Source organism: Cryptomeria japonica, unplaced genomic scaffold (assembly GCF_030272615.1).
Source record: "Cryptomeria japonica unplaced genomic scaffold, Sugi_1.0 HiC_scaffold_377, whole genome shotgun sequence".
In the NCBI taxonomy this organism is placed as follows: Eukaryota; Viridiplantae; Streptophyta; class Pinopsida; order Cupressales; family Cupressaceae; genus Cryptomeria; species Cryptomeria japonica.
The window spans coordinates 105,001-125,000 of NW_026729198.1; the positions used below are offsets into that span (position 1 = coordinate 105,001).

The 20,000-nt window shown below is 61.0% G+C and overlaps 2 non-coding genes across 2 annotated transcripts; both read left to right on the top strand.

Moving 5' to 3' along the window:
- The first annotated feature begins 11,788 nt into the window (after positions 1 to 11,788).
- Positions 11,789 to 11,907, top strand: LOC131871177 (5S ribosomal RNA). The gene has a single exon (XR_009369450.1). It is a non-coding gene; the product is annotated as a 5S ribosomal RNA (ribosomal RNA).
- Positions 11,908 to 17,829: 5,922 nt separating this feature from the next.
- Positions 17,830 to 17,949, top strand: LOC131871180 (5S ribosomal RNA). The gene has a single exon (XR_009369453.1). It is a non-coding gene; the product is annotated as a 5S ribosomal RNA (ribosomal RNA).
- The last annotated feature ends 2,051 nt before the right edge of the window (positions 17,950 to 20,000 follow it).

Here is a 20,000-nt window from a genome sequence, read left to right on the forward strand (position 1 = left end):
CCCTTATCCCGCGATGCGTCCGATACACAGATGGTTCCAAGGCGGCCGAGGAGCCTCACCGCATAGCAATCGGGGGTGCGAGGCGAGGGATGGGGCGGGAAGGCCCCAACGGCTAGACGGAAGAGGCTTCAGGGCCGCCTCGGAATGGTCCAAGCATCGGACGCGCTTGGGGCGACTACCAGTGACAACCCCTCATCCCGCGATGCGTCCGATACGAAGATGGTTCCAAGGCGGCCGAGGAGCCTCACCGCATAGCAATCGGGGTGCGAGGTGGGGGATGCGGCGAGATGGCCCCAACGGCTAGACGGAAGAGGCCACAGGGCCGCGTCGGAATAGTCCAAGCATCGGACGCGCTTGGGGCGACTACCAGTGACAACCCCTTATCCCGCGATGCGTCCGATACGAAGATAGTTCCAAGGCGGCCGAGGAGCCTCACCGCATAGCAATCCGGGTGCGAGGTGGGGGATGCGGCGAGATGGCCCCAACGGCTAGACGGAAGAGGCTGCAGGGCCGCCTCGGAATAGTCCAAGCATCGGACGCGCTTGGGGCGACTACCAGTGACAACCCCTTATCCCGCGATGCTTCCGATACGAAGACAGTTCCAAGGCGGCCGAGGAGCCTCACCGCATAGCAATGGGGGTGCGAGGTGAGGGATGCGGCGAGATGGCCCCAACGGCTAGACGGAAGAGGCCACAGGGCCGCCTCGGAATAGTCCAAGCATCGGACGCGCTTGGGGCGACTACCAGTGACAACCCCTTATCCCGCGATGCATCCGATACGAAGATAGTTCCCAGGCGGCCGAGGAGCCTCACCGCATAGCAATCGGGGTGCGAGGCGAGGGATGCGGCGAGATGGCCCCAAAGGGTAGACGGAAGAGGCTGCGGGGCCGCCTCGGAATAGTCCAAGCATCGAACGCGCTTGGGGCGACTACCACTGCCAACCCCTTATCCCGCGATGCGTCCGATACACAGATAGTTCCGAGGCGGCCGAGGAGCTGGGGGATGCGGCGAGATGGCCCCAACGGCTAGACGGAAGAGGCTGCAGGGCCGCCTCGGAATAGTCCAAGCATCGGACGCGCTTGGGGCGACTACCAGTGACAACCCCTTATCCCGCGATGCGTCCGATACACAGATAGTTCCGAGGCGGCCAAGGAGCCTCACCGCATAGCAATCGTGGTGCGAGGTGGGGGATGCAGCGAGATGGCCCCAACGGCTAGACGGAAGAGGCTGCAGGGCCGCCTCGGAATGGTCCAAGCATCGGACGCGCTTGGGGCGACTACCACTGCCAACCCCTTATCCCGCGATGCGTCCGATACACAGATAGTTCCAAGGCGGCCGAGGAGCCTCACCGAATAGCAATCGGGGTGCGAGGCGAGGGATGCGGCGAGAAAGCCCCAACGGCTAGAGGGAAGAGGCTTCAGGTCCGCCTCGGAATGGTCCAAGCATCGGACGCGCTTGGGGCGACTACCAGTGACAACCCCTTATCCCGCGACGCGTCCGATACACAGATAGTTCCAAGGCGGCCGAGGAGCCTCACCGCATAGCAATCGGGGTGCGAGGCGAGGGATGCGGCGAGAAGGACCCAACGGCTAGACGGAAGAGGCTTCAGGGCCGCCTCGGAATGGTCCAAGCATCGGACGCGCTTGGGGCGACTACCAGTGACAACCCCTTATCCCGCGACGCGTCCGATACACAGATAGTTCCAAGGCGGCCGAGGAGCCTCACCGCATAGCAATCGGGGTGCGAGGCGAGGGATGCGGCGAGAAGGACCCAACGGCTAGACGGAAGAGGCTTCAGGTCCGCCTCGGAATGGTCCAAGCATCGGACGCGCTTGGGGCGACTACCAGTGACAACCCCTTATCCCGCGACGCGTCCGATACACAGATAGTTCCAAGGCGGCCGAGGAGCCTCACCGCATAGCAATCGGGGTGCGAGGCGAGGGATGCGGCGAGAAGGACCCAACGGCTAGACGGAAGAGGCTTCAGGGCCGCCTCGGAATGGTCCAAGCATCGGACGCGCTTGGGGCGACTACCAGTGACAACCCCTTATCCCGCGACGCGTCCGATACACAGATAGTTCCAAGGCGGCCGAGGAGCCTCACCGCATAGCAATCGGGGTGCGAGGCGAGGGATGCGGCGAGAAGGACCCAACGGCTAGACGGAAGAGGCTTCAGGGCCGCCTCGGAATGGTCCAAGCATCGGACGCGCTTGGGGCGACTACCAGTGACAACCCCTTATCCCGCGACGCGTCCGATACACAGATAGTTCCAAGGCGGCCGAGGAGCCTCACCGCATAGCAATCGGGGTGCGAGGCGAGGGATGCGGCAAGAAGGACCCAACGGCTAGACGGAAGAGGCTTCAGGGCCGCCTCGGAATGGTCCAAGCATCGGACGCGCTTGGGGCGACTACCAGTGACAACCCCTTATCCCGCGACGCGTCCGATACACAGATAGTTCCAAGGCGGCCGAGGAGCCTCACCGCATAGCAATCGGGGTGCGAGGCGAGGGATGCGGCGAGAAGGACCCAACGGCTAGACGGAAGAGGCTTCAGGTCCGCCTCGGAATGGTCCAAGCATCGGACGCGCTTGGGGCGACTACCAGTGACAACCCCTTATCCCGCGACGCGTCCGATACACAGATAGTTCCAAGGCGGCCGAGGAGCCTCACCGCATAGCAATCGGGGTGCGAGGCGAGGGATGCGGCGAGAAGGACCCAACGGCTAGACGGAAGAGGCTTCAGGGCCGCCTCGGAATGGTCCAAGCATCGGACGCGCTTGGGGCGACTACCAGTGACAACCCCTTATCCCGCGACGCGTCCGATACACAGATAGTTCCAAGGCGGCCGAGGAGCCTCACCGCATAGCAATCGGGGTGCGAGGCGAGGGATGCGGCGAGAAGGACCCAACGGCTAGACGGAAGAGGCTTCAGGGCCGCCTCGGAATGGTCCAAGCATCGGACGCGCTTGGGGCGACTACCAGTGACAACCCCTTATCCCGCGACGCGTCCGATACACAGATAGTTCCAAGGCGGCCGAGGAGCCTCACCGCATAGCAATCGGGGTGCGAGGCGAGGGATGCGGCGAGAAGGACCCAACGGCTAGACGGAAGAGGCTTCAGGGCCGCCTCGGAATGGTCCAAGCATCGGACGCGCTTGGGGCGACTACCAGTGACAACCCCTTATCCCGCGATGCGTCCGATACACAGATAGTTCCAAGGCGGCCGAGGAGCCTCACCGCATAGCAATCGGGGTGCGAGGCGAGGGATGCGGCGAGAAGGACCCAACGGCTAGACGGAAGAGGCTTCAGGGCCGCCTCGGAATGGTCCAAGCATCGGACGCGCTTGGGGCGACTACCAGTGACAACCCCTTATCCCGCGACGCGTCCGATACACAGATAGTTCCAAGGCGGCCGAGGAGCCTCACCGCATAGCAATCGGGGTGCGAGGCGAGGGATGCGGCGAGAAGGACCCAACGGCTAGACGGAAGAGGCTTCAGGGCCGCCTCGGAATGGTCCAAGCATCGGACGCGCTTGGGGCGACTACAGTGACAACCCCTTATCCCGCGACGCGTCCGATACACAGATAGTTCCAAGGCGGCCGAGGAGCCTCACCGCATAGCAATCGGGGTGCGAGGCGAGGGATGCGGCGAGAAGGACCCAACGGCTAGACGGAAGAGGCTTCAGGGCCGCCTCGGAATGGTCCAAGCATCGGACGCGCTTGGGGCGACTACCAGTGACAACCCCTTATCCCGCGACGCGTCCGATACACAGATAGTTCCAAGGCGGCCGAGGAGCCTCACCGCATAGCAATCGGGGTGCGAGGCGAGGGATGCGGCGAGAAGGACCCAACGGCTAGACGGAAGAGGCTTCAGGGCCGCCTGGGAATGGTCCATGCATCGCACGCGCTTGGGGCGACTACCAGTGACAACCCCTTATCCCGCGACGCGTCCGATACACAGATAGTTCCAAGGCGGCCGAGGAGCCTCACCGCATAGCAATCGGGGTGCGAGGCGAGGGATGCGGCGAGAAGGACCCAACGGCTAGACGGAAGAGGCTTCAGGGCCGCCTCGGAATGGTCCAAGCATCGGACGCGCTTGGGGCGACTACCAGTGACAACCCCTTATCCCGCGACGCGTCCGATACACAGATAGTTCCAAGGCGGCCGAGGAGCCTCACCGCATAGCAATCGGGGTGCGAGTCGAGGGATGCGGCGAGAAGGACCCAACGGCTAGACGGAAGAGGCTTCAGGGCCGCCTCGGAATGGTCCAAGCATCGGACGCGCTTGGGGCGACTACCAGTGACAACCCCTTATCCCGCGATGCGTCTGATACACAGATAGTTCCAAGGCGGCCGAGGAGCCTCACCGCATAGCAATCGGGGTGCGAGGCAAGGGATGCGGCGAGAAGGACCCAACGGCTAGACGGAAGAGGCTTCAGGGCCGCCTCGGAATGGTCCAAGCATCGGACGCGCTTGGGGCGACTACCGTTGCCAACCCCTTATCCCGCGATGCGTCTGATACACAGATAGTTCCGAGGCGGCCGAGGAGCCTCACCGCATAGCAATCGGGTTGCGAGGCAGATTATTGGGAAGGGAACCCCCTGGGATGCGGCTCAAGCAGTGCCCAAAGGGACTGGAATGCGGAATCACATCGAGAGACCCAAATGCTATACGAGGGCTCAAATCGAATTATCGATTTGGCCACGACATGGACGCATCGGAACGACTACCTTTGCCGAACCACTCGCAATTGCATCCATACCGAAACCAATAGACATTTCCGTTAGAGCCCTCGCATAGCATTCGGGAATCTCGCATGCCCCTCTAAATCGACCAATGCTGGCGCTCAACGAAAATCCGAGCGCTACCACCGTTCGAGCGCCAGCATTGGTCGAGTTAGAGGGGCACGGGGGAGAATGCTCCAGTCAACACCTCCCCTATATAAGTTATTTGTCCGATTCTCGCACAACCGTAGTCTGCCTCGTCGAATCAAACAACGGTCCCAGATTCCGACTTCCGTTCCGTAGAGACCCAAAAGCTAGATGGAGGCTCGCAAGAAAGAGAGTCGGCGCATAGCAATCGGGTTTCTCGAACGTTTAGGGACCGAGCTCACTTGCGGATAGGGCAAAATCCGCCAAGCAACCCAAAAGCTAGACGGGGGCTCGAATCGAATCGCCTAGGCGGCCACAACAACGACGTGTTGGATCGACTACCAGTGCCAAACCATTCAGCAAGACTAGTCTGTGTCGAGGCCGGATAGAGATTCTCAGAGAGCGCCCGTATAGCATTTAGGAGACCTGCCGCGTCCCTCACACTCGACAAATGGTGGTGCACGTTTATAAATCCGAGCGATCCCAACCCTTTCAAGCACCAACATCGGTCGAGATAGAGGGGCACGGAGGGGGCTGCGTGAGACAACACAGTCCCCTATATAAGTTATTTGTCCGATTCTCACACATCCGAAGAATGGTCATCAAATCGGACAACAGCCCAAACTTCCGACTTCCGTCCCAGAAAGCCCAAGAGCTATCTAAAACGTTCATGGCCGGAACTCGATCGCGGCTATACCAGTCCGCCAAGCAACCCAAAAGCTAGACTGGAGCTCTAGTCGAATCACCTCTGTGGCCATTGCAAGGACGTGTTGGAGCGACTACCATTGCCGAACCATTCCGCAGGTCGAGTCCATACCAAGGCCGCATAGAGATTCACGATGAGCTCCTGCATAGCAATCAGGAGACTTGCCGTGTCCATCACAATCGATAAATCCTGGTGCAAGATTTTTGCATCCGAGCGCTCCAACCAGTCGAGCACCAGCATCAATCGACATAAACGGGCACGGGGGGAGGATGCTCGAGAACACTACCTCCCCTATATAAGTTATTTGTCCGATTCTCAAGCAGCCGAAGTCTGGTCATCGAATCGGGTCAAAGACCACAACTTCCGACTTTACCCACAATGCAAGTCATCGAATCGAACATCGGCCCCCGAGTCGGACTCCATGCGTATGTCAGGTCATCGGACCCAAATTCCGCCTTCCTGCGCATGGCGGGCCATCAATATCAACTCGGTCATCGGACCCAAACTCCGCCTTTCTGCGCATGGCACGCCTTCAAATCGGTCATCGGACCCAAATTCCGCCTTCCTGTGCATGGCGGGCCATCAACATCAACTCGGTCATCGGACCCAAATTCCGCCTTTCTGCGCATGGCACGCCATCAACTCGGTCATCGGACCCAAATTCCGCCTTCCTGCGCATGGCAGGTCATCGGACACAAATTCAGACCTCGCCAATATGCCTACGTATCGAATCGGTCATCGGACCCAACTTCCGACTTCATCCATACTGTAGGGTCTTTGAGGTTGGCGCGGTGCGCTCAACCCGGGGAGTCGACCCATCGAAGCATACACCTCCCCTATATAAGCTATTTGTCCGATTCCCACACCTGTGTAGTTTGCACCTCTGACCAGGACATCGACCCCAACTTCCGAACTCGACTGCAACGACGGCACCAGCGCCTTGGTGCGCACCTTGCGACGCACAGTCCCAACATTCGCCTTCCTGCACATGGCAGGTCATCGGACCCAAATTCCGACCTCGCGAGTATGCCTACATATCGAATCGGTCATCGGACACAACTTCCGACTTCATCCATACCGTAGGGTCTTTGAGGTTGGCGCGGTGCGCTCAACCCGGGGAGTCGACCCAACGAAGCATACACCTCCCCTATATAAGCTATTTGTCCGATTCCCACACCTGTGTAGTTTGCACCTCCGATCAGGACATCGACCCCAACTTCCGAACTCGCCTGCAACGACCGAACCAGCGCCTTGGTGCGCACCTTGCAACGCACAGTGCCAACATTCGCCTTCCTGCACATGGCAGGTCATCGGACCCAAATTCCGACCTCGCGAGTATGCCTACATATCGAATCGGTCATCGGACCCAACTTCCGACTTCATCCATACCGTAGGGTCTTTGAGGTTGGCGCGGTGCGCTCAACCCGGGGAGTCGACCCAACGAAGCATACACCTCCCCTATATAAGCTATTTGTCCGATTCCCACACCTGTGTAGCTTGCACCTCCGATCAGGACATCGACCCCAACTTCCGAACTCGACTAAAAAGACCGCACCAGCACCTTGGTGTGCACCTTGCAACGCACAGTGCCAACATTCGCCTTCCTGCACATGGCAGGTCATCGGACCCAAATTCCGACCTCATGAGCATACCTACTAATCGAATCGGTCATCGGACCCAACTTCCGACTTCATCCATACCGTAGGGTCTTTGAGGTTGGCGCGGTGCGCTCAACCTGGGGAGTCGACCCATCGAAGCATACACCTCCCCTATATAAGCTATTTGTCCGATTCCGACACCTGTGTAGTTTGCACCTCCGCTCAGGACATCGACCCCAACTTCCGAACTCGCCTGCAACGACCGAACCAGCGCCTTGGTGCGCACCAAAAGTGCGCACTTTTGGAGGGCACTTTTGTGCGCTCCAAAGGTGCGCACTTTTGGAGGGCACTTTTGTGCGCTCCAAAGGTGCGCACTTTTGGAGGGCACTTTTTGGAGGGCACTTTTGTGCGCTCCAAAGGTGCGCACTTTTGGAGGGCACTTTTTGGAGGGCACTTTTCTGCGCTCCAAAGGTGCGCACTTTTGGAGGGCACTTTTTGGAGGGCACTTTTCTGCGCTCCAAAGGTGCGCACTTTTGGAGGGCACTTTTTGGAGGGCACTTTTCTGCGCTCCAAAGGTGCGCACTTTTGGAGGGCACTTTTTGGAGGGCACTTTTCTGCGCTCCAAAGGTGCGCACTTTTGGAGGGCACTTTTGTGCACTCCAAAGGTGCACACTTTTGGAGGGCACTTTTTGGAGGGCACTTTTCTGCACTCCAAAGGTGCGCACTTTTGGAGGGCACTTTTTGGAGGGCACTTTTGTGCGCTCCAAAGGTGCGCACTTTTGGAGGGCACTTTTTGGAGGGCACTTTTGTGCGCTCCAAAGGTGCGCACTTTTGGAGGGCACTTTTGTGCACTCCAAAGGTGCGCACTTTTGGAGGGCACTTTTCCTGCGCTCCAAAGGTGCACACCTAGGTGAGCACCTTCGACCACACCTTGTAGCACACCAAACTCTGACTTTCGACTTCATCCGCAATGCAGGGTCTTTGAGGTTGGCGCAATGCGCACAACCAGGGGAGTCGACCCATCAAACCCAACACCTCCCCTATATAAGCTATTTGTCTGATTCTCATACATGCGTAGCCTGCAGGAGCAATTAGGACATCGACCCCAACTTTCGGCTTCTAAACGAAAACAAGGTCTTTGAGGTTGGTGTAATGCGAACAACTAGGGGAGTCAACCCATCAAACCCAACACCTCCCCTATATAAGCTATTTGTCTGATTCTCATACATGTGTAGTCTACAGGAGCAATTAGGACATCGACCCCAACTTTTGACTTCTTAACGAAAACAAGGTCTTTGAGGTTGACGTAATGCGCACAACCAGGGGAGTCGACCCATCAAACCCAACACCTCCCCTATATAAGCTATTTGTCCGATTCTCATACATGTGTAGCCTACAGGAGCCATTAGGACATTGACCCCAACTTTTGACTTCTTAACGAAAACAAGGTCTTTGAGGTTGGCGTAATGCGCACAACCAAGGGAGTTGACCCATCAAACCCAACACCTCCCCTATATAAGCTATTTGTCTGATTCTCATACATGTGTAGCCTGCAACAACGATTAGGACATCCACCCCAACTTCTGAATTCGTCTGCGTTGACCGCACCAAAGGTGCACGCCTTGGTGCTCACCAAAATCCGACTTCCGACTTCTTCTGCTATGCGGGGTCTTTGAGGTTGGCGCAGTGCGCACAACCAGGGGAGTCAACCCACCGAATGCAACACCTCCCCTATATAAGCTATTTGTCTGATTCTCATACATGCGTAGACTGCAGCAATGATTAGGACATCCACCCCAACTTTTGACTTCTTAAACAAGACAGGGTCTTTGAAGTTGGTGCAGTGCACACAACCAGGGGAGTCGACCCATCAAACGCAACACCTCCCCTATATAAAGCTATTTGTCCGATTCTCATACGTGTAGTCTGCAGCAGCGATTAGGACATCGACCCCAACTTCCGAATTCGTTTGCATTGACCGCACCAAAGGTGCACGCCTTGGTGTGCACCTTGGAGTGCACTTTGGTGCTCACCTCGGTGCACACTTTGGTGTGCACCTCGGTGTGCACCAAAGGTGCGCACCTTGGAGCGCACCAAAGGTGTACACTTTGGAGCGCACCACATAGGGTCTTTGAGAGGTTGGCGCAGTGCGCACACCAAGGTGGGTGTTGAGGTGCGTGCCGAGGTGGTGTGGGTGCTAGGGTGCGCTCCATGGTGGGTGCCAGGGTGGGTGCGTGCTAGGGTGGATTCCAAAGAGGGTCATAGGGTGGGTGCCAAGGTGGGTTGGTGATATAGTGGGTTCAAAGGTGGGTACTAGGGTGGGTTCCAAGGTGGGTCACAAGTTGGGTGCCAGGATGCGTGGGTGTTAGGTTGGGTGCCAAGGTGGGCTCCTGCGTGGGTGGGTGCTAGGGTGGGTTTCAAGGTGGACGCGAGGGCGGGTGCCAAGGTGGGTAACAAGTTGGGTGTTAGGATGGGTGAGTGCTAGAGTGGGTGCCAAGGTGGGTGGGTGCTAAGGTGGATGCCAAGGTGGTTCACAGGGTGGGTGGGTTCTAGGGTGAGTTCCAAGGTGGGTCACAGGTTTAGTGCTAGGGTGCGTGTCAAGGCGGGTGTCGAGGTGCCTGGGTGCTAGGGTGTGGATGCCAATGTGGGTCATAGGGTGGGTACTAGGGTGGGCTGCAATGTGGGTGCCAAGGTGGGTAACATGCTCGGTTGGTTCTAAATTGGGTGTCAGGGTGGGTGTGCACCCACCTTGCCCGAGGTGGGTGCCAAGGTGCCAGTGTGGGTGGGTGCTAAGGTGGATGCCAAGGTGGGTGAGAAGGTGGGTGATAGGTTGAGTGGTAGGATGGGTGGGTGCCAAGATGGGTCACAGGGTGGGTGCAAGGGTGGGTAGGTGCTAGGGTTGGTGTCAGGGTGGGTGGGTGCTAGGTTGGGTTCCAAGGTGGGTGCGAGGGTGAGTGTCAAGGTGGGTCACAGGTTAGGTGCTAGGATGGGTGAGTGCTAGGGTGCAAAGGTGCCAGGGTGGGTGCTAGGATGGGTCGATGCTAGGGTGAGTGGCAAGGTGGGTCCACAAGTGTCAAGGTGGGTGCCGAGGTGGGTGCCAACTTGGGTTCCAAGGTGGGTGCCAAGTGGGCGACTGCTATGGTGGATGCCAAGGTGGGTCACGGGGTGGGTGCCAAGTTGCTAGGTTGTGTTCCAAGGTGGGTGCCAACGTGGCTGCTAGGGTGCGTGGGTTAAAGGGTGTGTCACAACGTGGGTGCCAGGATGGGTGCGCACCCACACTGGCCAAGACGGGTGCAAGGTTGGGTTCCAAGCCCGGTCACAGGCTGGGTGCTAGGATGGGTGGGTGCCAAGGTGGGCACCAGGGTGGGTGCACCCACCCTGGCCAAGGTGGGTCACGGGGTGGGTCCTAGGGTGGGTAACAGGGTGGGTACTAAGGTGCGTGCCAAGGTGGGTCATGGGGTGGGTGCCAAGGTGGGCACCAGGGTGGGTGTGCACCAACCCTAGCCAGGGTAGGTCACGGGGTGGTTGTCGGGGTGGGCGTCAAGGAGCCAAGGTGGGTGGCAAGTAGCCAAGTTGCGTGCCAAGGTGGGTGTCGGGGTGGGTGCCAAGGATCCAAGGTGGGTGCCAAGGAACCAAGGTGGGTGTCTGGGTGGGTGCCGAGGTGGGAGCCAGGGTGGGTCCCAAGGTGAGTGCAAAGGTGGGTGCCAGGGTCAAGGTGAGTGCCAATGTGGGTTCCAAGGTGCCAGGGTCAGGGTGAGTGCCAATGTGGGTTCAAAGGTGCTAAGTTGGGTGCGAGGTTGGGTGCGAGGGTGGGTGGGTGCCAAGGTGTGCTAGGTGGAAGCCCGGGTGGGTCGGCATCCCATGGGTGTCGAGTTGGGTGCCTGATGGGTGCTTCTTGTCAAGTTTTAGTCGTCGGGACTCATTTCGAGCCTTAGAGGTCGTTTCTTGTCCGGTTGCCCTGTCTTCGACCTGGGAACCCAATTTTGGTCCTCGGGTCCCATTTTTTTTTGTCTCGCATCCCACTTTTGGCCTGTGGCCTTTTCGGGGTCGATTCTCGTTTTGGGCATCAGAGCATGTTTCTTCTCCTAAAACCCAATATTTGTTTATTAAGTCTCGGAACACATTTTTGTTCTCGTGGACCCATCATGGGTCTTGGAACGCATTTGTGGTCCTTGGGTCCCATTTTGCATCCCGAAACTTGTGTTTTGGTGCTTGATCCCTATTTTGGGTGCCCACCTTGCACCAAGTGCGCACCCGGGGCAAACCGAGCGCCTTGGTGCACCGGGGCAAGATGCGAGCGTGCACCCGAGGCGCCCCGAACATGCACCAAGGTGCACTCGGCCCACATGTGAGCGCAGGTCGTTGCGCCCGAGGTGGTGTGTGGGCACCGCGTTGCAGACGGGACACTGCACGCACACGACGCCCCGTCCAGGTGCACGCACGTAGGCCGGGCCGGGTGCACACCCGACGCCCTAGCAAGGTGCGCGCACCCGGGCAGGGCTCACACTTGGCGAACGGGGCGCACTTCGCGAGGGAGGGTGTGCACCTCGACGGGGGTGGGTGGCCGGGGTGGATTCGCACGTGGGTCGCGGTTTGCTAAGTACACACTGCGACAAGCTCATAACGGGTGCGATCATACCAGCGTTAGTGCACCGGATCCCATCAGAACTCCGCAGTTAAGCGCGCTTGGGCCGGAGTAGTACTAGGATGGGTGACCTCCCGGGAAGTCCCGGTGTTGCACCCTTTCTTAGTTTTTCGCCGGGCGTCGCAATGCTATTTGAATAAACCTTTTGCCCGTTTGCGTTCTCGTCGGGGCCGGGCCGGGCCGGGGTGCGCTGCCCGCACTACCGCGCGCGCGGGGGCGACACCGAGCGCGCACCCGAGGCGCCCCGAGCACACAGGCCACGGTGCAACCCGGGCGTTGTGCGCGCACCCCGGTGCGCCCGAGGTGCTGCGCGCGCACCCAGGTGAAATCGGTGTGCACCTCGGCCAGTGCGCGCTCGGTCGAGTCGCGCACGTTGGCCAAGGTGCACGGTGATGTTTCTTACTCTAAGGTTCCGCACCAGACGCCCGGGACAGGTGAGCGAAGCTGGGCGGGGGCCGGAGTGCGCGGCCGGGGCAGGTGCACGCAGCTGGAGAGAGCTTTGGAGCACACCAGAGGTGCGCACCTTGGAGCACACTTCGGAGCGCACCAATGATGCGCTCCATTCAAAAGTTTCCTGAAAAGGCAAAAAAAGTTGAGATTATAGAATTTCCCACTTGAGAGATTGTAAAAAAAAAAAATTTAAAATGAAGGAAACGCGGGTGCCAAGGTGTGCGCGCCCGGGTGCGCAGCCCAGCCAAGGTGTGCGCACCAAGGCGCCCACCCTGGCGAAGGTGCACGCAAGGTGCGCACCCGAGGCAAACCGGACAATTAACCCAACTTTCGACTTCGCGCGCACCTGCGCACCTTGGAGCGCACTTCGGAGCGCTCCTTGTTGCGCACCAATCTTGGGCACCTCGGAGTGCACCATGGCGCCCACCAAGGTGCGCACCCGGGGCAAACCGAGCTCCGACTTCGTGCGCACCTTGGAGCGCACGAAAGGTGCGCACCATGGCGCCCACCAAGGTGCGCAGCCCAGCCAAGGCGTGCGCATCAAGGTGCGCACCCTGGCGAAGGTGCGCACCCGGGGCAAACCGAGCTCCGACTTCGTGCGCACCTTGGAGCGCACAAAGGGTGCGCAACCCAGCCAAGGTGGTGCGCACCCCGGGCAAACCGAGCTCCGAATCGTGCGCACCTTGGAGCACACTTCGGAGCCCTCCTTGGTGCGCACCGATGTTGCGCACCTCGGAGCGCACCCGGGGAAAACAATGCAATTAACCCGACTTTCGACTTCGTGGGCACCTCGGAGCGCTCTCGGGTTCGCACCTCGGAGCACACCGAGGTGCGCACCTTTGATGCGCTGCCTTCACCAATTTCCAGAAAAGGCAAGAAAACATTGAGAAGGTGTGCGCACCGAGGTGCCCACCCTGGCGAAGGTGCACGCGAGGTGCGCACCCGGGGCAAACCGGGCTCCGACTTCGTGCACGCCATGCTGCGCACCTTGGAGGGCCATGGTGCGCACCTTGGAGCACACTTCGGAGCGCTCAATGGTGCCCAACCCAGCCAAGGTGCCCACCGCGGCGAAGGTGCACGCGAGGTGCGCACCCGGGGCAAACCGGGCTCCGACTTCGTGCACGCCGCACCTTGGAGCACACTTCGGAGCGCTCCTTGGTGCGCACCAGGGCGCGCAACCCAGCCGAGGTGCCCACCCCGGCGAAGGTGCACGCGGGGTGCGCACCCGAGGCAAACCGGGCTCCGACTTCGTGCACGCCATGGTGCCCACCGCGGCGAAGGTGCACGCGAGGTGCGCACCCGGGGCAAACCGGGCTCCGACTTCGTGCACGCCGCACCTTGGAGCACACTTCGGAGCGCTCCTTGGTGCGCACCAGGGCGCGCAACCCAGCCGAGGTGCCCACCCCGGCGAAGGTGCACGCGAGGTGCGCACCCGGGGCAAACCGGGCTCCGACTTCGTGCACGCCATGGTGCCCACCGCGGCGAAGGTGCACGCGAGGTGCGCACCCGGGGCAAACCGGGCTCCGACTTCGTGCACGCCGCACCTTGGAGCACACTTCGGAGCGCTCCTTGGTGCGCACCATGGTGCCCACCAGGGGCGCGCAACCCCGCCGAAGGTGCACGCGAGGTGCGCACCCGGGGCAAACCGGGCTCCGACTTCGTGCACGCCGCACCTTGGAGCACACTTCGGAGCGCTCCTTGGTGCGCACCAGGGCGCGCAACCCCGCCGAAGGTGCACGCGAGGTGCGCACCCGGGGCAAACCGGGCTCCGACTTCGTGCACGCCATGGTGCGCACCAGGGTGCCCACCGCGGCGAAGGTGCGCACCCGGGGCAAACCGGGCTCCGACTTCGTGCACGCCGCACCTTGGAGCACACTTCGGAGCGCTCCTTGGTGCGCACCAGGGCGCGCAACCCAGCCGAGGTGCCCACCCCGGCGAAGGTGCACGCGAGGTGCGCACCCGGGGCAAACCGGGCTCCGACTTCGTGCACGCCATGGTGCCCACCGCGGCGAAGGTGCGCACCCGGGGCAAACCGGGCTAGGACTTCGTGCACGCCGCACCTTGGAGCACACTTCGGAGCGCTCCTTGGTGCGCACCATGGTGCCCACCAGGCCGCGCAACCCAGCCAAGGTGTGCGCACCAAGGTGCACGCGAGGTGCGCACCCGGGGCAAACCGGGGTCCGGCTTCGTGCACGCCGCACCTTGGAGCACACATCGGGGCGCTCCCGGGTTCGCACCGGCGTTGCGCACCGTGGTGGGCACCTCGGAGCGCACCGTGGTGGGCACCTCGGAGCACACCAAGGTGGGCAGCGAGGTGCGCACCTTTGATGCGATGCCTTCACTAATTTCCATAAAAGGCAAAAGAAAACGAGATTTTAAAATTTCCGTTTTGAAAGATAGTGAGAAAAAGGGAATGCTGGTGCCATCTTGAGCCCGCCCTGGTGCGCAGCCCAGCCAAGGTGTGCGCACCAAGGTGCCCACCCTGGCGAAGGTGCGCGCCCGGGCAATTAACCCAACTTCCAACTTCGCGCGCGCCAGGGTGGGAGCGCACCCAACAACCGGGCCTGAAGAGCCAATGCGAGAAACCCCACCAAACGCTCTGACAAAAAAAGAGGGGGCGCTCCAGTAACCCCGCTTCGGAGCGCACCCTGGGCAAACCCAGCCAGGGTGCCCACCCCGGCCAAGGTGCAGGCGAGGTGCGCACCCGGGGCAAACCGGGCTCCGACAACGTGCACGCCGCACCTTGGAGCACACTTCGTAGCGCTCCCCGGGTGCGCACCTCAGAGCACACCAAGGTGGGCAGCGAGGTGCGCACCTTTGATGCGCTGCCTTCACTAATTTCCAGAAAAGGCAAAAAAAAGAGGAGATTTTAAAATTTCCGTTTTGAAAGATAGTGAAAAAAACGGAACGCGGGTGCCATCTTGAGCCCGCCCGGGTGCACAGCCCAGGTAAGGTGCCCACCCTGGCAAAGGTGCGCACCCGGGCAATTAACCCTACTTCCGACTTCGTGCGCGCCAGGGTGGCAACCGGGCCTGGGAAGAGCCAATGCGAGAAACCCCACCAAACGCTCCGACAAAAAAAGAGGCGGCGCTCCAATAACCCCGCTTCGGAGCGCAGCCGGGGCAAACCCAGCCAAGGTGCCCACCCCGACGAAGGTGCACGCGAGGTGCGCACCCGGGGCAAACCGGGCTCCGACAACGTGCACGCAGCACCTTGGAGCACACTTCGAAGCACTCCCGGGTGCCCACCGGCGTTGCGCACCGTGGTGGGCAGCGAGGTGCGCACCTTTGATGCGCTGCCTTCACTAATTTCCAGAAAAGGCAAAAAAAAATGAGATTTTAAAATTTCCGTTTTGAAAGATAGTGAAAAAAACGGAACGCGGGTGCCATCTTGAGCCCGCCCTGGTGCGCAGCCCAGGCAAGGCATGCGCACCAAGGTGCCCACCCGCGGTGCACGCCCGGGGCAAACCGGGCTCCGACTTCGTGCAGGCCGCACCTTGGAGCACACTTCGGAGCGCTCCTTGGTGCGCACCATGGTGCCCACCAGGGCGCACCCGGGGCAAACCGGGCTCCGACTTCGTGCACGCCGCACCTTGGAGCACACATCGGAGCGCTCCCAGGTTCGCACCAGCGTTGCGCACCTTTGATGCGCTGCCTTCACTAATTTCCAGAAAAGGCAAAAAAAAACGATATTTTAAAATTTCCGTTCTGAAAGATAGTGAAAAAAACGGAACGCGGGTGCCATCTTGAGCCCTTCCTGGTGCGCAGCCCAGGCAAGTTGTGCGCACCAAGGTGCCCACCCTGGCGGAGGTGCGCGCCCGGGGCAAACCGGGCTCCGACTTCGTGCACTGCATGGTGCCCACCAAGGCGCGCAACCCAGCCAAGGTGCCCACCGCAGCGAAGGTGCACGCGAGGTGCGCACCCGAGGTGCACACCCGGGGCAAACCGAGCTCCGACTTCGTGCACGCCGCACCTTGGAGCACACTTCAGAGCGCTCCTTGGTGCGCACCAGGGCGCGCAACCCAGCCAAGGTGCTCACCCCGGCGAAGGTGCACGCGAGGTGCGCACCCGGGGCAAGCCGGGCTCGGACTTCGTGCACGCCGCACCTTGGAGCACACATCGGAGCGCTCCCGGGTTCGCACCAGCATTGCGCACCTTTGATGCGCTGCCTTCACTAATTTCCAGAAAAGGCAAAAAAAAAAAAAAAAACGAGATTTTAAAATTTCCGTTTTGAAAGATAGTGAAAAAAACGGAACGCGGGGTGCCATCTTGAGCCCGCCCTGGTGTGCAGCCCAGGCAAGTTGTGCGCACCAAGGCACCCACCCTGGCCAAGGTGGGTCACGGGGTGGGTCCTAGGGTGGGTAACGGGGTGGGTACTAAGGTGCGTGCCAAGGTGGGTCATGGGGTGGGTGCCAAGGTGGGCACCAGGGTGGGTGTGCACCAACCCTAGCCAGGGTAGGTCACGGGGTGGTTGTCGGGGGTGGGCGTCAAGGAGCCAAGGTGGGTGGCAAGTAGCCAAGTTGCGTGCCAAGGTGGGTGTCGGGGTGGGTGCCAAGGATCCAAGGTGGGTGCCAAGGAACCAAGGTGGGTGTCTGGGTGGGTGCCGAGGTGGGAGCCAGGGTGGGTCCCAAGGTGAGTGCAAAGGTGGGTGCCAGGGTCAAGGTGAGTGCCAATGTGGGTTCCAAGGTGCCAGGGTCAGGGTGAGTGCCAATGTGGGTTCAAAGGTGCTAAGTTGGGTGCGAGGTTGGGTGCGAGGGTGGGTGGGTGCCAAGGTGTGCTAGGTGGAAGCCCGGGTGGGTCGGCATCCCATGGGTGTCGAGTTGGGTGCCTGATGGGTGCTTCTTGTCAAGTTTTAGTCGTCGGGACTCATTTCGAGCCTTAGAGGTCGTTTCTTGTCCGGTTGCCCTGTCTTCGACCTGGGAACCCAATTTTGGTCCTCGGGTCCCATTTTTTTTTGTCTCGCATCCCACTTTTGGCCTGTGGCCTTTTCGGGGTCGATTCTCGTTTTGGGCATCAGAGCATGTTTCTTCTCCTAAAACCCAATATTTGTTTATTAAGTCTCGGAACACATTTTTGTTCTCGTGGACCCATCATGGGTCTTGGAACGCATTTGTGGTCCTTGGGTCCCATTTTGCATCCCGAAACTTGTGTTTTGGTGCTTGATCCCTATTTTGGGTGCCCACCTTGCACCAAGTGCGCACCCGGGGCAAACCGAGCGCCTTGGTGCACCGGGGCAAGATCGAGCGTGCACCCGAGGCGCCGCCGAACATGCACCAAGGTGCACTCGGCCCACATGTGAGCGCAGGTCGTTGCGCCCGAGGTGGTGTGTGGGCACCGCGTTGCAGACGGGACACTGCACGCACACGACGCCCCGTCCAGGTGCACGCACGTAGGCCGGGCCGGGTGCACACCCGACGCCCTAGCAAGGTGCGCGCACCCGGGCAGGGCTCACACTTGGCGAACGGGGCGCACTTCGCGAGGGAGGGTGTGCACCTCGACGGGGGTGGGTGGCCGGGGTGGATTCGCACGTGGGTCGCGGTTTGCTAAGTACACACTGCGACAAGCTCATAACGGGTGCGATCATACCAGCGTTAGTGCACCGGATCCCATCAGAACTCCGCAGTTAAGCTGCGCTTGGGCCGGAGTAGTACTGGGATGGGTGACCTCCCGGGAAGTCCCGGTGTTGCACCCTTTTTTAGTTTTTCGCCGGGCGTCGCAATGCTATTTGAATAAACCTTTTGCCCGTTTGCGTTCTCGTCGGGGGCCGGGCCGGGCCGGGGGTGCGCTGCCCGCACTACCGCGCGCGCTGGGGGGGCGACACCGAGCGCGCACCCGAGGCGCCCCGAGCACACAGGCCACGGTGCAACCCGGGCGTTGTGCGCGCACCCCGGTGCGCCCGAGGTGCTGCGCGCGCACCCAGGTGAAATCGGTGTGCACCTCGGCCAGTGCGCGCTCGGTCGAGTCGCGCACGTTGGCCAAGGTGCACGGTGATGTTTCTTACTCTAAGGTTCCGCACCAGACGCCCGGGACAGGTTGAGCGAAGCTGGGCGGGGGCCGGGTGCGCGGCCGGGGCAGGTGCACGCAGCTAGAGAGAGCTTTGGAGCACACCAGAGGTGCGCACCTTGGAGCACACTTCGGAGCGCACCAATGATGCGCTCCATTCAAAAGTTTCCTGAAAAGGCAAAAAAAGTTGAGATTATAGAATTTCCCACTTGAGAGATTGTAAAAAAAAAAAATTTAAAATGAAGGAAACGCGGGTGCCAAGGTGTGCGCGCCCGGGTGCGCAGCCCAGCCAAGGTGTGCGCACCAAGGCGCCCACCCTGGCGAAGGTGCACGCAAGGTGCGCACCCGAGGCAAACCGGACAATTAACCCAACTTTCGACTTCGCGCGCACCTGCGCACCTTGGAGCGCACTTCGGAGCGCTCCTTGGTGCGCACCAATCTTGGGCACCTCGGAGTGCACCATGGCGCCCACCAAGGTGCGCACCCGGGGCAAACCGAGCTCCGACTTCGTGCGCACCTTGGAGCGCACGAAAGGTGCGCACCATGGCGCCCACCAAGGTGCGCAGCCCAGCCAAGGCTGTGCGCATCAAGGTGCGCACCCTGGCGAAGGTGCGCACCCGGGGGCAAACCGAGCTCCGACTTCGTGCGCACCTTGGAGCGCACAAAGGGTGCGCAACCCAGCCAAGGTGTGCGCACCCCGGGCAAACCGAGCTCCGAATCGTGCGCACCTTGGAGCACACTTCGGAGCCCTCCTTGGTGCGCACGATGTTGCGCACCTCGGAGCGCACCCGGGGGAAAACAATGCAATTAACCCGACTTTCGACTTCGTGGGCACCTCGGAGCGCTCTCGGGTTCGCACCTCGGAGCACACCGAGGTGCGCACCTTTGATGCGCTGCCTTCACCAATTTCCAGAAAAGGCAAGAAAACATTGAGAAGGTGTGCGCACCGAGGTGCCCACCCTGGCGAAGGTGCACGCGAGGTGCGCACCCGGGGCAAACCGGGCTCCGACTTCGTGCACGCCATGCTGCGCACCTTGGAGGGCCATGGTGCGCACCTTGGAGCACACTTCGGAGCGCTCAATGGTGCCCCAACCCAGCCAAGGTGCCCACCGCGGCGAAGGTGCACGCGAGGTGCGCACCCGGGGCAAACCGGGCTCCGACTTCGTGCACGCCGCACCTTGGAGCACACTTCGGAGCGCTCCTTGGTGCGCACCAGGGCGCGCAACCCAGCCGAGGTGCCCACCCCGGCGAAGGTGCACGCGGGGTGCGCACCCGGGGCAAACCGGGCTCCGACTTCCGTGCACGCCATGGTGCCCACCGCGCCAAGGTGCACGCGAGGTGCGCACCCGGGGCAAACCGGGCTCCGACTTCGTGCACGCCGCACCTTGGAGCACACTTCGGAGCGCTCCTTGGTGCGCCACCAGGGCGCGCAACCCAGCCGAGGTGCCCACCCCGGCGAAGGTGCACGCGAGGTGCGCACCCGGGGCAAACCGGGCTCCGACTTCGTGCACGCCATGGTGCCCACCGCGGCGAAGGTGCACGCGAGGGTGCGCACCCGGGGCAAACCGGGCTCCGACTTCGTGCACGCCGCACCTTGGAGCACACTTCGGAGCGCTCCTTGGTGCGCACCATGGTGCCCACCAGGGCGCGCAACCCCACCAAACGCTCGGACAAAAAAAGAGGGGGCCGCTCCAATAACCCCACTTCGGAGCGCACCAGAAACCCCACTGGACGCTTGGG